General features: G+C 45.4%; 1 protein-coding gene and 1 pseudogene across 4 annotated transcripts in view; both read left to right on the top strand.

The window, feature by feature from the left end:
* The window catches only part of LOC147008855 (uncharacterized), an 8,040-nt pseudogene extending 5,489 nt beyond the window's left edge, over nucleotides 1-2,551 (top strand).
* LOC147008854 (ERC protein 2-like) overlaps nucleotides 1-12,114 on the top strand; it is a 498,963-nt gene that overhangs the window by 15,811 nt on the left and 471,038 nt on the right. The gene's annotated exons all lie outside the window — the stretch shown is intronic.

The raw sequence follows: 12,114 nt of genomic DNA on the forward strand, positions 1-12,114 counted from the left end.
TATATACTGGTATCTTCCGAACTGTTATATTTTATTTCAGTAAAAAAAGAACTGGTATATATACCCACTCGTTACCGTCCGTCTGGCCGCACGTTCGCCTTAGGGCCCCCCTGTGGTCGCCTTGCGGGCACCTTGAGGCTACCTTGCGTCTGCCTTGAAAATTCTAAGGCTGCCGCAGGGACACCCTCAGATCACCGTGCGACTTCAAATCAAAGACCGTACAGCACCACCACGTTTTCGGTCTCCACAATTTATAAATACGCCGTGCGGCTCCCCGAAAAATAAAAACATATGTGGCTGCTACATTGTGTGACCGTGGAAATACTGCAGCCGCCCTATAATTGCTAGTGGCCGTAGATTTTGTGGACCCTACGGCCGCCGTGGCAAATGTGACTTCAGCCTAACTAGGGGGTTTTTGGGGTGCTGAATTGATTCCAACCATTAGATTTGAGGAAAAATGAATCCCTGGCCGTAAAATATTGATATGATACATTTTAGATATCTCAGACTGTGTTTTGTGGTAATTTGGCTCAATTGAATTCAGATTCAGAAAACTCCATCCAAGTTCACTTTGTACGGCAACCATGTGGTCAGGTTCTCAGACCATGAATGGTCCGGCACATGGACCGACATCACGATAGAAACCACACTCATGCGTGAGGCAAAATCCTCTGGTGGTCTAGACAGAGGCCGCTTTCGGAATGAGTCTTCTCATAAGTCTTGGGTTCAGACTCTGAACCATTTCTCGTTCATTCACCAAGAGCTAGAAAGAAGCATGGTCAAATGTGGGGTAGCTTTCCACACCGACATTAAAAGAGCCCAAATGAAGAGAGATAACGATGCTGTCAACACCATAGTTGGGTGGTTGGAGGAAGTCAACCCTTTCGATGCCACACGGGACAAGAAGACCCTGATGTCCTCAACTGGGTTCAGCAGCACTCCCGAAGACCAAGTCAACGCTGATCAAGCAGAAGAAGTTGGCAGAGCCATACAGGCTAAGATGGATGGGGAAACTGTTGTGGATGCAATGGTAACCAAACACAAGGTCAAATCGCTTGCAAGTCTCAGATCTGGACCCAAAGTCAATGGCGATAAGCTGGTCATTGACTCACTGAAGCTATTCAACCGCCTCATTGCCATCAGTGAGCGTGAAGTCAAGACCAAAGAAGCTCTGCGCTTTGAGTTGACACCAAAACCGATGTCTGTGTTTGACAAAAATCAAAAGTTGCGAAAGCCAGAAAAGGCTGCCCCAGAAAGTTCCCTGAAGGCATGTGTGGCACCTGTCGAACAGCCTCCCTGCACAAGCCTTGTGGTTGATGGTGGGTGGCTCCTGCACAATGTCAAGTGGGAGGCTAACCTTACTTGGAAGGATGTTGCCGAGAGCTACCTCTGGTTTGTGAAGTCCATGGGGAGCCATCGCCTCCGGATAATGGTGGTCTTTGATGGATATGGCAGCTCCACCAAGAACCATGACTAATTGAGACGAACAAAGAATGCATGCTGTGACATTCAGATTCGTGTGGATCTTAAAATCATCATTGTAAGTGAAAAGTTCCTCGATAACAAGAACAACAAAGCTCAGCTCGTTCTGCTCCTTGCTGAGACATTTAGTGGGAATGGAATGAGTGTTCAGCAATGCTCCGATGATGCCGACACCTCCATCATCCGTGCAGCTCCAGATGAGGCAAGAGAGTCCCTTGTCGAGGTGAGGGCTGAGGACACAGACGTCCTGGTTATGCCGATTCATCATGTTGCAGACCATCCAATCTTCCTCACGACGGTCAAAGAAACATCTTACGATGTCGGAAAGATCCGGGAGGCTCTCCCAGAGATATACCGGAGGTATCTCATCTTCTTGCACAGCTTCTCTGGCTGCGATACAGTGTCTGCAATTTTTGGGTTTAGCAAACCAACTTTGCTAAGCAAGCTCTGCAAGACTGATGAAGCAGAGAGGGCAATGGACACGTTTTTGGACATCTGAGCTGAGAAAGGTGATATCATTAAAGCAGGCTGTGATCTTTTCATGCTCATGTTCCATGGGAAATCCTCCAAAGACTTGGAAGACTTGAGATTCGACATCTTCAGCAAGCGAGCTGCGACTGGGAACATAAAACCTGAGAAACTCCCCCCGACAACAGGAGTTGCAGCACAGCACTCTCTCCGAGCTTACCTCCAGACTCGAGACTGGCTGATGCTGCAAAGTCCATCGTTGCATGCCCGGGACTATGGATGGCAACTCACTGATCAAGGATATGCCCCAGTCCCTTCTGCAGACCCCATTGCACCAGACTACCTCCTGACGTTTGCCAGCTGCAACTGTGCGTGGGACTGCAGCTCACTCAGGTGCTGCTGTAAAAAGCAAGGAGTCAAGTTTATTTCTCCTTGCGGCATCCGTCATGATAACTCTTGCCTGAACATAAACCAGCTGGATGAGAAGAGGAGTGAGGAAGATACTGGGGAGTTTGATGAATAAGGTTGTAAAAGCTGACGAAGCAACATTTCCATTGAGCACAGTTCTGTTAAAAATGTCAATAAAATACATTTTATATGATTAAGGAGTGTTTTTTTCTCAAAAATAATGGTTGGAATCAATTCAGCACCCCAAAAAACCACGAGTTAGACATCCCACAAGTCAATATTGGGAAAAGTTAATTTTCCGATTTTTTTCGCGCACGCCCTCTGAGCACCCGAACTTTGATTGCCTCCCAAGAATTTTCCACAAGGATTTGGGTTTGCACTAATTGATGGGTGTTAGTAGACACCGAGATGAATATGTTAGTGAAGAAATTTTTTGGTAAGCAATTTTTTCACAGATGCTCAATACAATTTGCTTAAATTCCTGAACTACAGAGTTCCTCCACAGCTATACACACCGTACACACAAAATAATCCCAATGCGACACAACCTCTCAGCTACCGGACCAGTTTCATCGCTTATTGGCGAATCTTCAGTGACAGCGCTGACAGTCGCTGAAGAATCCAGTCCATACAAGTGCTGAAAAGTGTGGGGGCTAGCACACACCCATGAGAATTCCAGTAGCAAGTGGAAATAAGTCAGTGATGGTACCACCACATTTCACAGCACTCTCAGTACAACAGTATAGTTCAGTCATCAGATTGATCAGTTTTGGTGGCACCCCACGAAGACCAAGAATCCTCCACAGGAAATCCAAATTTATTGAATCGAACACTTTACAGAGATCAACATTGGCTGCAAGCAGCCCCTGCCGAAACTCTTGTCTGCATTCAGTGAGGACACGAAGAGCAAGGATACGGTCAATTATTGACCTCTTTGGTGTAAAGCCTGGCTGCTGTGGGGGCTGGTGCTCAAGCAGATGGTAACAAACCTATCAATAATTTTACAACTGAAGACATTGCCCGGCACTGAGAGCAGCATCACCCCTCAGTAGTTGTTGCAGTCCTGGTGATCACCCTTCCCTTTCCAGAGAGGGAAAACAAGGCCTCTCTTCTAGTCATTTGGGATGATGCCTGTGTTCCAGGCAGAGCACAGAACTGCATGCAACTACAAAAGTGCAGCATTTCCACCAGCCTTGAGAAGTTAGGCATGGATGCCACAGATCCCAGGAGCTTTACCCCATTTCAACCGGGTCACCGCAGCCTGTTTCCACAATCGGAGGTGGATCACGGTTAATTGGAAGGTCAGCAATGGGGATAGTAACACTCCTGACATCCAACTCGACAGCTGGTGGGCAAGACTGGTACATCCACTCAAAGTAACTGGCCGAGTGGGCCGATATTTCGGACTACTCTGTCAAGAGCTCAACACACTCCGCTCTAACTGCAGCACACTGATGAATGGCCTTGGAGGAACGCAAAGCATAAATTGCCCTGTGAGCAGGATGAGAATCACTTGACTACAGGTGATGCTCTACCCCCTCACAGATTTCTTGAACAGTGGCCTCCGTGTCCACACACGGCACATGCAGTGTTTTACGCCTCAACTCCCTGAAGAGGTCAGCTCTGCCATTAAGCCTGGCCCTGTAATTCTGATAAATGGTATTCAGTGTCCCTTGAGAGAAAAAAATTCTTCGTCGCCCTCTGGTGAGTTCCAAGAGATCCACCGCCAACATCAAGGGTGGTGGTCTTGAAGGTACTCGACAACTCTTCAGGGTCTCTCAAAGCACTCAGCCACCCCAAATCCCCACTCAGCCTGTTTGCAAACTCCTCCACTCCCCTCTCAACCTTGAGCTCTCCAACATCCAGCCTAGGCTGGGATCGCACATTTCTCCTGGATTTAAGCTGCAACTTCAGTGTTGCTACCACAAGCCTGTGATTGATATTGAGGAACTCTGGAAGCACTCTGGAACACCCTGCATTTCTGGATCATCCTCCAGCGACCATCAACGAGCACTTCATCAATCTCCTTTGCCTCACCACCAGCATTGGAATATCAAGTCCACCGATGAGCCTGTGGGTGTTGAAACCATGATCTGGCCACCCAAAGTCCACAACTTCTTGCAATGTCAAGGAACTTAGTGTTATTCTGGTTCACATTTTCAAACCCATGGGGACCAACACATGTCTCATAACCATCCCTATTAGTGCCATTCTTTGCAATGAAATCTCGCCTGGGGCACTGGTCAACCACAGACTCGAGCGCGGCATCGAATGTGTCCTTCACGGTGAGATCACTCCCCTCAGTCCGAGCATTTGCAGAGACCAGGAACGACACCCAAGGAATGACGAATCCTTCATCTCAGAATACGCTCGGTGACCGGTGTTACCTCAATTATCATTGGAGTCAACTTATTGGACACAGCTACAGCACCTTCTTGGGCAAGGTGACCATCAGATCGACCAGACCAATAGTAGGTTTCTGAACCTCAGAGAGTGCTGCTCTTCAAACCAATGTTCAAATGCTTGAGCTCAGAGGATAACAGAGACAGGTGATCATCCTCTATTTGGGATAGGACATTCCAAGCACCCACCCAAAGGGACCGCCTCAGGATAACCCAAGGAGAATACTGACTGGTGTATGACACCTAAAGATCACTCCACCCCCACCACCGCAATCTGACCCTGGATCTTTCCCCCATGCTTTTACTCCTATTATCAAGGAATTGGGATCCTGAAAGCTTTGTCCAAATCCTGTCATCCGGCGAGCTGCCATGCGAAGGGCAGCGGCACAGGAGGTATTTCCATGGAGTGAGTTTTTCAGTTTTCCTTCCGAGTTTTGTGTCTTTTGCGGAATGAAGTGTTTTACGGTGGCCAGAGTGCAATCCATGCCACCATCCTCCAGAAAAAAAATGTTCCCTCCTTCTCCATATATACACACAAGAAAATGTGCATTATACTTATCTTTTTCTACTGTTTGGAGAATTATGTTGAGTGAACTAGAGATTATAAGAATGTGCCAAAATTTAAATTAACCAGCTTCATTGAGCTATCTGACTGAATGCATTCACTACTTGATCTTGCCCTCTGTCCCTCAGAGGAAATGCTTATCCATAGCTTTTGCCACATGTGTCTATATTTTCGGTTTGCCCAAGTTTGTAAGTGCTCCGTCATCCTGAGCGAGCAGTTCGTGCTCCATTGTCTTCAGCGAGCAGTTCGTGCTTCGTCATCCTGAGCAAGCGCTCCATGCTCCGTCGTCTTGAGTGAGTGGTTCATGCTCCATCGTCTTGAGCGAGCGATTCATGATCCGTCGTCCTGAGCGAGCGGTTCATGCTCCGTCGGCCTGAGCGAGCGGTTCGTGCTCCGTCGGCTTGAGCGAGCAGTTCCTCCTCCGTCGTCTTCAGCGAGCGGTTCATGCTCCGTCGGCCTGAGCAAGCGGTTCCTGCTCCGTTGGCCTGAGCGTGCGGTTCATGCTCCGTCAGCCTGAGCGAGTTGTTGTGAAATAACACCCGATTTCCAAGGTGTTTGCCATATTAACGTGTGTTTGTCTCCGGACGCATTCGGCTGGTGTTTATGTCCCGACGGGAGTTTATCTCTGGACTTGTCCAGACACAAGTTTGTCTCTGGACAGCTTGGCTCCAGATGCGTCTGGGCAGTATTTGTCTCCAAACATATTCGGACGGTATTTATGTCCGGGCGGTGTTTTTCTGCGAACATATTCGGGCGGTATTTGTCTCCAGACTGCTTGGCTCCTGATGTGTCTGGGCAGTATTTATGTCCAGGCAGGACTTTGTCTCTGGATGTATCTGGATGGGAGTTTGTCTCTGGACAGCTTGGCTCTAGATGCGTCTGCGCAGTGTTTGTCTCTGCACGTATCTGGGTGGTATTTTTGTCCAGACAGGAGTTTGTCTCCAGGTGCCTCTGGGTAGCTTGGCTCCTGATGTGTCGGAGTGGTATTTATGTCCGGATGGGACTTTGTCCAAGCGTGTCTGGATGAGAGTTTGTCTCTGGACGTGGCCAGGCAGGAGTTTGTCTCCATACGTGAGTTTTTCTCCGGACACGTCCAGATGGGAGTTTGTCTCCGGATGGGTGTTTGTCTTCGGATGTGTCCAAGCAGTGTTTGTGTCTGGACAGCTTGGCTCCGGATGCGTCTGGTGATTTTTGTCTCCAGATGTGTGAGGGCAGTGTTTGTGTCCAAACTGTGTTTCTATTATGACCAGTAGAAAATGGATTTCAGACATTATTTTATTTCCAGCTTCACTGTTATTCTATGCAGAATCATTTTGATGAGACAGCGTTCCTCCGCACATATACCTTCCCTTCCTCTCACCTCACACTGTCTTTCCTTCCCCTGTCCCTCCTTGCTCCCACACTCCTCCTCACCCCCCTCCCTCCTCCCTCCTTTCCCCTGCACCTTTTCATTCTCCCCCCCTCCCTCTCTCCCCCACCTCTCTCTCTCTCTCTCTCTCTCTCTCTCTCTCTCTCTCTCTCTCTCTCTCTCTCTCTCTCTCTCTCTCTCTCTCTCTCTCTCTCTCTCTGCCCCTCTCTTTTTCTCCCACACCCCCCTCCCCATTTAGTATCCCCGTCAGCGAAGCGACGGGTGGGATTTGCTAGTGCCAAATAAATAAATAACAAATCCTCCAGCACACGACATTGCTGGGGTGCCTTCGGCAACCGGCAATGCCACCGTGCAGCACATGGAGACGAAATTGGGAGGAAGCAGTGTACTTCTGAGGTGAATGTGTACTAATGATACCGACTTGCCATGCAGCTCATGGAGATGGAATTGGGAAAGAGAGGTGTACAATAACTGATTGATTATAATTAAAATATTAATTGCATTGCATAATTTAATAATTTTATAATTAAATAATAATTATAAAATAATTTATTTCTTCATCAATTGGCTAATAGTGTACCAAAACCACCACTGTTTCATCCGAATCTGTTACTTTTTGAAAATTAAGTAATTAATCGATAAATGAATAATTAATTGATTCATCAATAAATCAAAATTTCCCTTTTTACCAAATCACTTGTTCACTGTCGTGTCCAAATATCAGTATCCTTGCTCAAAAGGTGCCCGAGATATTGCCCAGATGAGAAAGAAAATAAGTAAGGAATTAATAAATCGACAATAATTAAGTGTTTAGTCAATTAATTTATCAATCATAAAAAAATAATGTTTTTGTCAAAGCACATCTTCACTTTTATCCCCAAATTTCAGCTTCCTCGCTCAAAGGATGGCTGAGATATCCCCCGGCCAAACAGAAAGAAAATAATTAATTGATTAATCAATAAATCAAAAACATGCTTTATAGCCAAATCACTTGTTCACTGTCATGTCCAAATATCAGCATCCTCGCTCAAAATGTGCCTGAGATATTACCCAGATGAGAAAGAAAATAGATAAGTAATTAATAAATCGATAATAATTAATTATTCAAGGAATTGATTAATCAAAAAATATAATAATGCCCTTTTTACCAAAGCACATCTTTACTTTTGTCCCCAAATTTCAGATTCTTAGCTCAAAGGATGCCTGAGATATCGCCTGGGCAAACAAGAAAACAAACAAACGGAGTAAAAACTGAGAACGACCTTCCTTCAGTGCCCAGTTATGATGTCATGCATCGCCTGGATATGGAATTGGGAAGGAGCAGTGTACAACAAACAATCAAACAAACAAACAATCAATCAAACAATCAAACAAACAGACAAACGGACCCAAATGCAATACCCTCTCCTTTGGTGAGGATAATGACATGCTAAAAAGCCACAAAGGAGTGAAATCACAAACTTTTAAAAGGTTTACATTTTATTCTTAAATGTTTTCATAACGAACAAGAATGAAAATTCAATGCCAGAATACATTAGTAAGTACCAGGCCGAGAGATCGCAAAATCACCAAATTGTACATCCACTGAATTGTTGATAACCGTCGTCCAACCTAGCACAATAATAGCTGAATAAATTACAATTATTACAATGTATGGAAACGACATTGTTTCTTGGGTATTGTACTCATACCATATAAAAAAAATTTTCATCGGATTCAAAAGATAAGACACCACATGACACCAAAACCTGTTAATGCCCAACCCATCACTCTCAGTACCCATCCTTCCCCCTCATACCCAACTGCTCCTGGAATCAGTGTCTTTTGAACCTCAGAAGGTGGAGAAGGTTCTTTCAAAGCTCGACTCTGAATCTGCTACTGGACCGGACGGCATCAGCTCACTTGTCCCAAAACTCTTTTCTGCTGCTCTTGCACATCCTCTCTCTGCATTTTTTCACCTTATCATTTTCCCAAAGGTCATCTTCCATTTGCTTAGAAATCCACCAACATCAATTCATTCCACATAAAGGTCCAAAAACTGATCCACTTGACTAAAGACCTATCACCTTACTTCCAATCATCAGCAAGGTCTTGGAATCCATCATCGCAGTTGATATGAGATCCTTCCTTTTTTCTATCAACTTCGTCTCGGATCACCAATTTGGTTTCAGACCAGGTCACTTCACCTTGGACGTGCTGCTACTACTCACCCAACAATGGATGAAGGCCCTCAATGTCATACATGAGATCAGGGCCGGCTCTCTGGAAACTTTTCATGCTTTTGATAGTTTGGCATCCTGCCATGCTCTCCAAATTCTCTGCATACGGCGTCCAAGGCCAAATCCGTATATGGTCCACTGACATTCTCCACTCTCATAACAAATGTGTGGCTCTCTACGCAATCCTTTCATCTCCTCTCCCTTTCAAGGCTGGTGTACCCAAGGCAGTGTTCTGGGCCCAGTCATATTCTTGATCTTCATGAATAATCTCTCTGCCTCTCTGGGAAATCCCCATTATCTATTGGCTGATGACTCCACCCTCTGCTGAGACATCCCTCATCCTTCAGACAGGCAGGCTGTAGCCTCTTCCCTCTCTTCAGACCTTGAAAAAAATAAATCGCAAGCTGGTCACACACTTGGAATATGTCTTTCAATCCTGATAAATCTCACACTCTTAATATCGCTCTTCGAAAGGACCATCTGGCAAACTCCCCACCCCTTCTACTTTTTTAGCAATGCTCTTGAGGATGTTCAGTCATTTAAACCACTGGGTCTTACTATCAGCCATGGTCTTTCTTGGGCAAACCAAACTTCAAAGTTGGCCTCCAAAGTCAGCCACTGAATGGGCTTCCTCCATCATATAAAGTCCTTCCTTGGCACACCTGAACTCATATCAACCCACAAGGCCTTCATCTGCAGTTGATGGAGTACTGCTCTCCCCTCTGGACTGGCTCCCCTTCCTCACATCTTGGTCAGCTTTACTTTGTGGAAATTAAGGCCTTTACTATCTCCCGTGATTGTCTCTTTGTCTTTTAACACCTCCTTTTTGGTCTTGCACCTTCTGCTCTTCTCTATGCTTTGTCCTCCCATGTTTCTGCAGGGCACACAGAGTCTGCCATCAACCCCCTTCTGATGAAATTACCTAAATCCACGATCATTGCTCACCTCCACTCATTCGTTCCTCTTTTTCCACCTGTGGAACCAACTTTCACATTCTCTTCAATCTCATCCTTCCCGCCCGGTTTTCAAGACAGCTATTCACTGCCATTTCAAATTGTCCCCAATCCAAAACCATGATCTTTTCTCCCCATGTTAACCACCTCAGTATCTACTTCCAAATTTCCAATTTTCCTTCCTGAGAGTTTCCTTCTGTGTCCATCATGTCCACCCTATGCATCCTCTCTTGCCCCGCCGTTCATCCCAACACCAACTGTTTGTCCAAGTGGGCGTCTATCTTGGCGTTCAACTCTGCTGTTTGTGTTCCCCCCTCTCTCTACTGTTCATTATGTCCTGTTCCGTTCAGTGTACTCGTACTGGCTCTTCCATGAGCGTCAACTATGTATAACAAAAAAAATTAATGCCATTTACGCATGCACAGAGCGAGAAACTCTCCCATAAATTCTGTTGTGGATCACAAGGTGTTGTGGATTTTAATGTATGACAAAGAAAAATGGCACAGAACGGTCTGCTGATGCTGTCATTGAGGTTCACTGGGGGAGGGGTGGGGGGCTGGGGTCAATATACACAGGGGAGGGAGGAAATTGGAAATGTCAACACTGAGAAAATGAACAGAAGGGAAGAGGATAGGAATGGAGGTATCCCTTTATTGTGTATGTTTAGGTGGGGAGGAAATTGAGGAAAAGAAGATAATGTAGGAAGGTAGGAGAAGGAAAGAAGGTAAGTGGAGTTTGGGAGAGAAGAGAAGGAATATTTGGAGGATATAGGAGTATAGAAGGGAAGGAGCAGATAAAGGAGGGAGGATCAAGAAACATTCTGCAATGTTGGCATTCAATTAAATAGATGACTCCAAAAGTGAAGGACAACAGGGTAGCAGAATGTCTGAGTGGAGACAGCAGGGAAGGAAATATCAGATGTGGGTATTCAGGGAACTAGGGAAGGAATTTGTATGAGATATATCAGTGAGCGGGATAGGGTTCCCTTTGTAAACACCCCTCGAAATAATTAATCGACGCTGACGTTATTGGCATCTAGATTGGGAAACATAAAGACAAACAAGTTAAATAATACACCAGAGCGAGTTTGACGGTCAGCTCGGATGCAAAACTTGATACAAACGAGTGTTAATCAACCTTAGCGACTATGAAAAGTGAAAACAGAATTTAAATTGAACTTAAAATAACCGTGCAAAGTCGTGTTGAAGTCAACGGACCTCGCGCTGCCCAATCAACAGGGCCAGACGACAGAGGTAATGAGAAAGTAGTTGGTCAAATTAAATCTTCTTAATAATCCCTATGAAACCCATTATGCATTATAGCTGTCCGATCCTTCCTTATAGGCCATTCGACCAATGGGTCATTTTGCACTTGATGACCCTGTTACCTTGACCCCGAGGCGAAAATGCGAAAAAAGGGCTCAGACGATGTATAGAGAGGAACTAGTATTATTATCCTGTCAGGTTAGACTCAATCTGCTGAGATGTCGAGGAGGAGATAGAAAAATAAAAATTGTTGACAGACAGACAGACAGATGGACGGATTTGAGGACATCTAAGGGTTATATTAGGTCTGCGAGCTGACCTAATAACTAGTTTAAAAAAAAATGAAACATCAGGGCAATACCCCCTGAGTGCTCACCTGGTCGTAGCTGGATAACATAATTCGGGAACCACTGGTAGGCATGGATTTCCCACAAAATATGTAACAGAGAAGAATGTAAATACCGATGGAATTTTTTTTTAATGCCGTGAACAAACTTTGGTACATACACGGTGATGAATGTTGTCGTAAAGTTTCATCAAAATCGTATGTGTAGTTTAGGACAAGAAGTTGCAAGTATTTGTACACGGACGGACTGACTGATGGACGGACGATGTGCCATCCCATAAGCTCCCCGGAACTAAGTTCCAGGTGATCTAAAAAAACATGTGGAGTTGGAATCCCCCAAAAACAACCAAAAAAGGTAGGAAGGAATGACAAGGTAGGAATGACACCACAATCCAACACCACAATCCTTTTACAGGTTGCCATCACGACGTTTTCTGATGTTGTCATGATGGAAATCCGTAAAAAGATTGTGGTGTCATTCTTACATTCCTACTACTGAAGAGAGGAGATAAGGGTCTTCAGGAAACTGCTGACAAACAAGGAGCATTCCAGATGTCACTCACAGTGCAAAGTCGGGGCTTCGGAAAGATCTCCCAAAATCCCATGATCGGTGCAGCTACAGTCATGAACTGACAGA

This window comes from Eptatretus burgeri, chromosome 18 (assembly GCF_056783735.1).
Source record: "Eptatretus burgeri isolate ZD-2024b chromosome 18, Ebu_testis_v1, whole genome shotgun sequence".
NCBI classification, from domain to species: domain Eukaryota; kingdom Metazoa; phylum Chordata; class Myxini; order Myxiniformes; family Myxinidae; genus Eptatretus; species Eptatretus burgeri.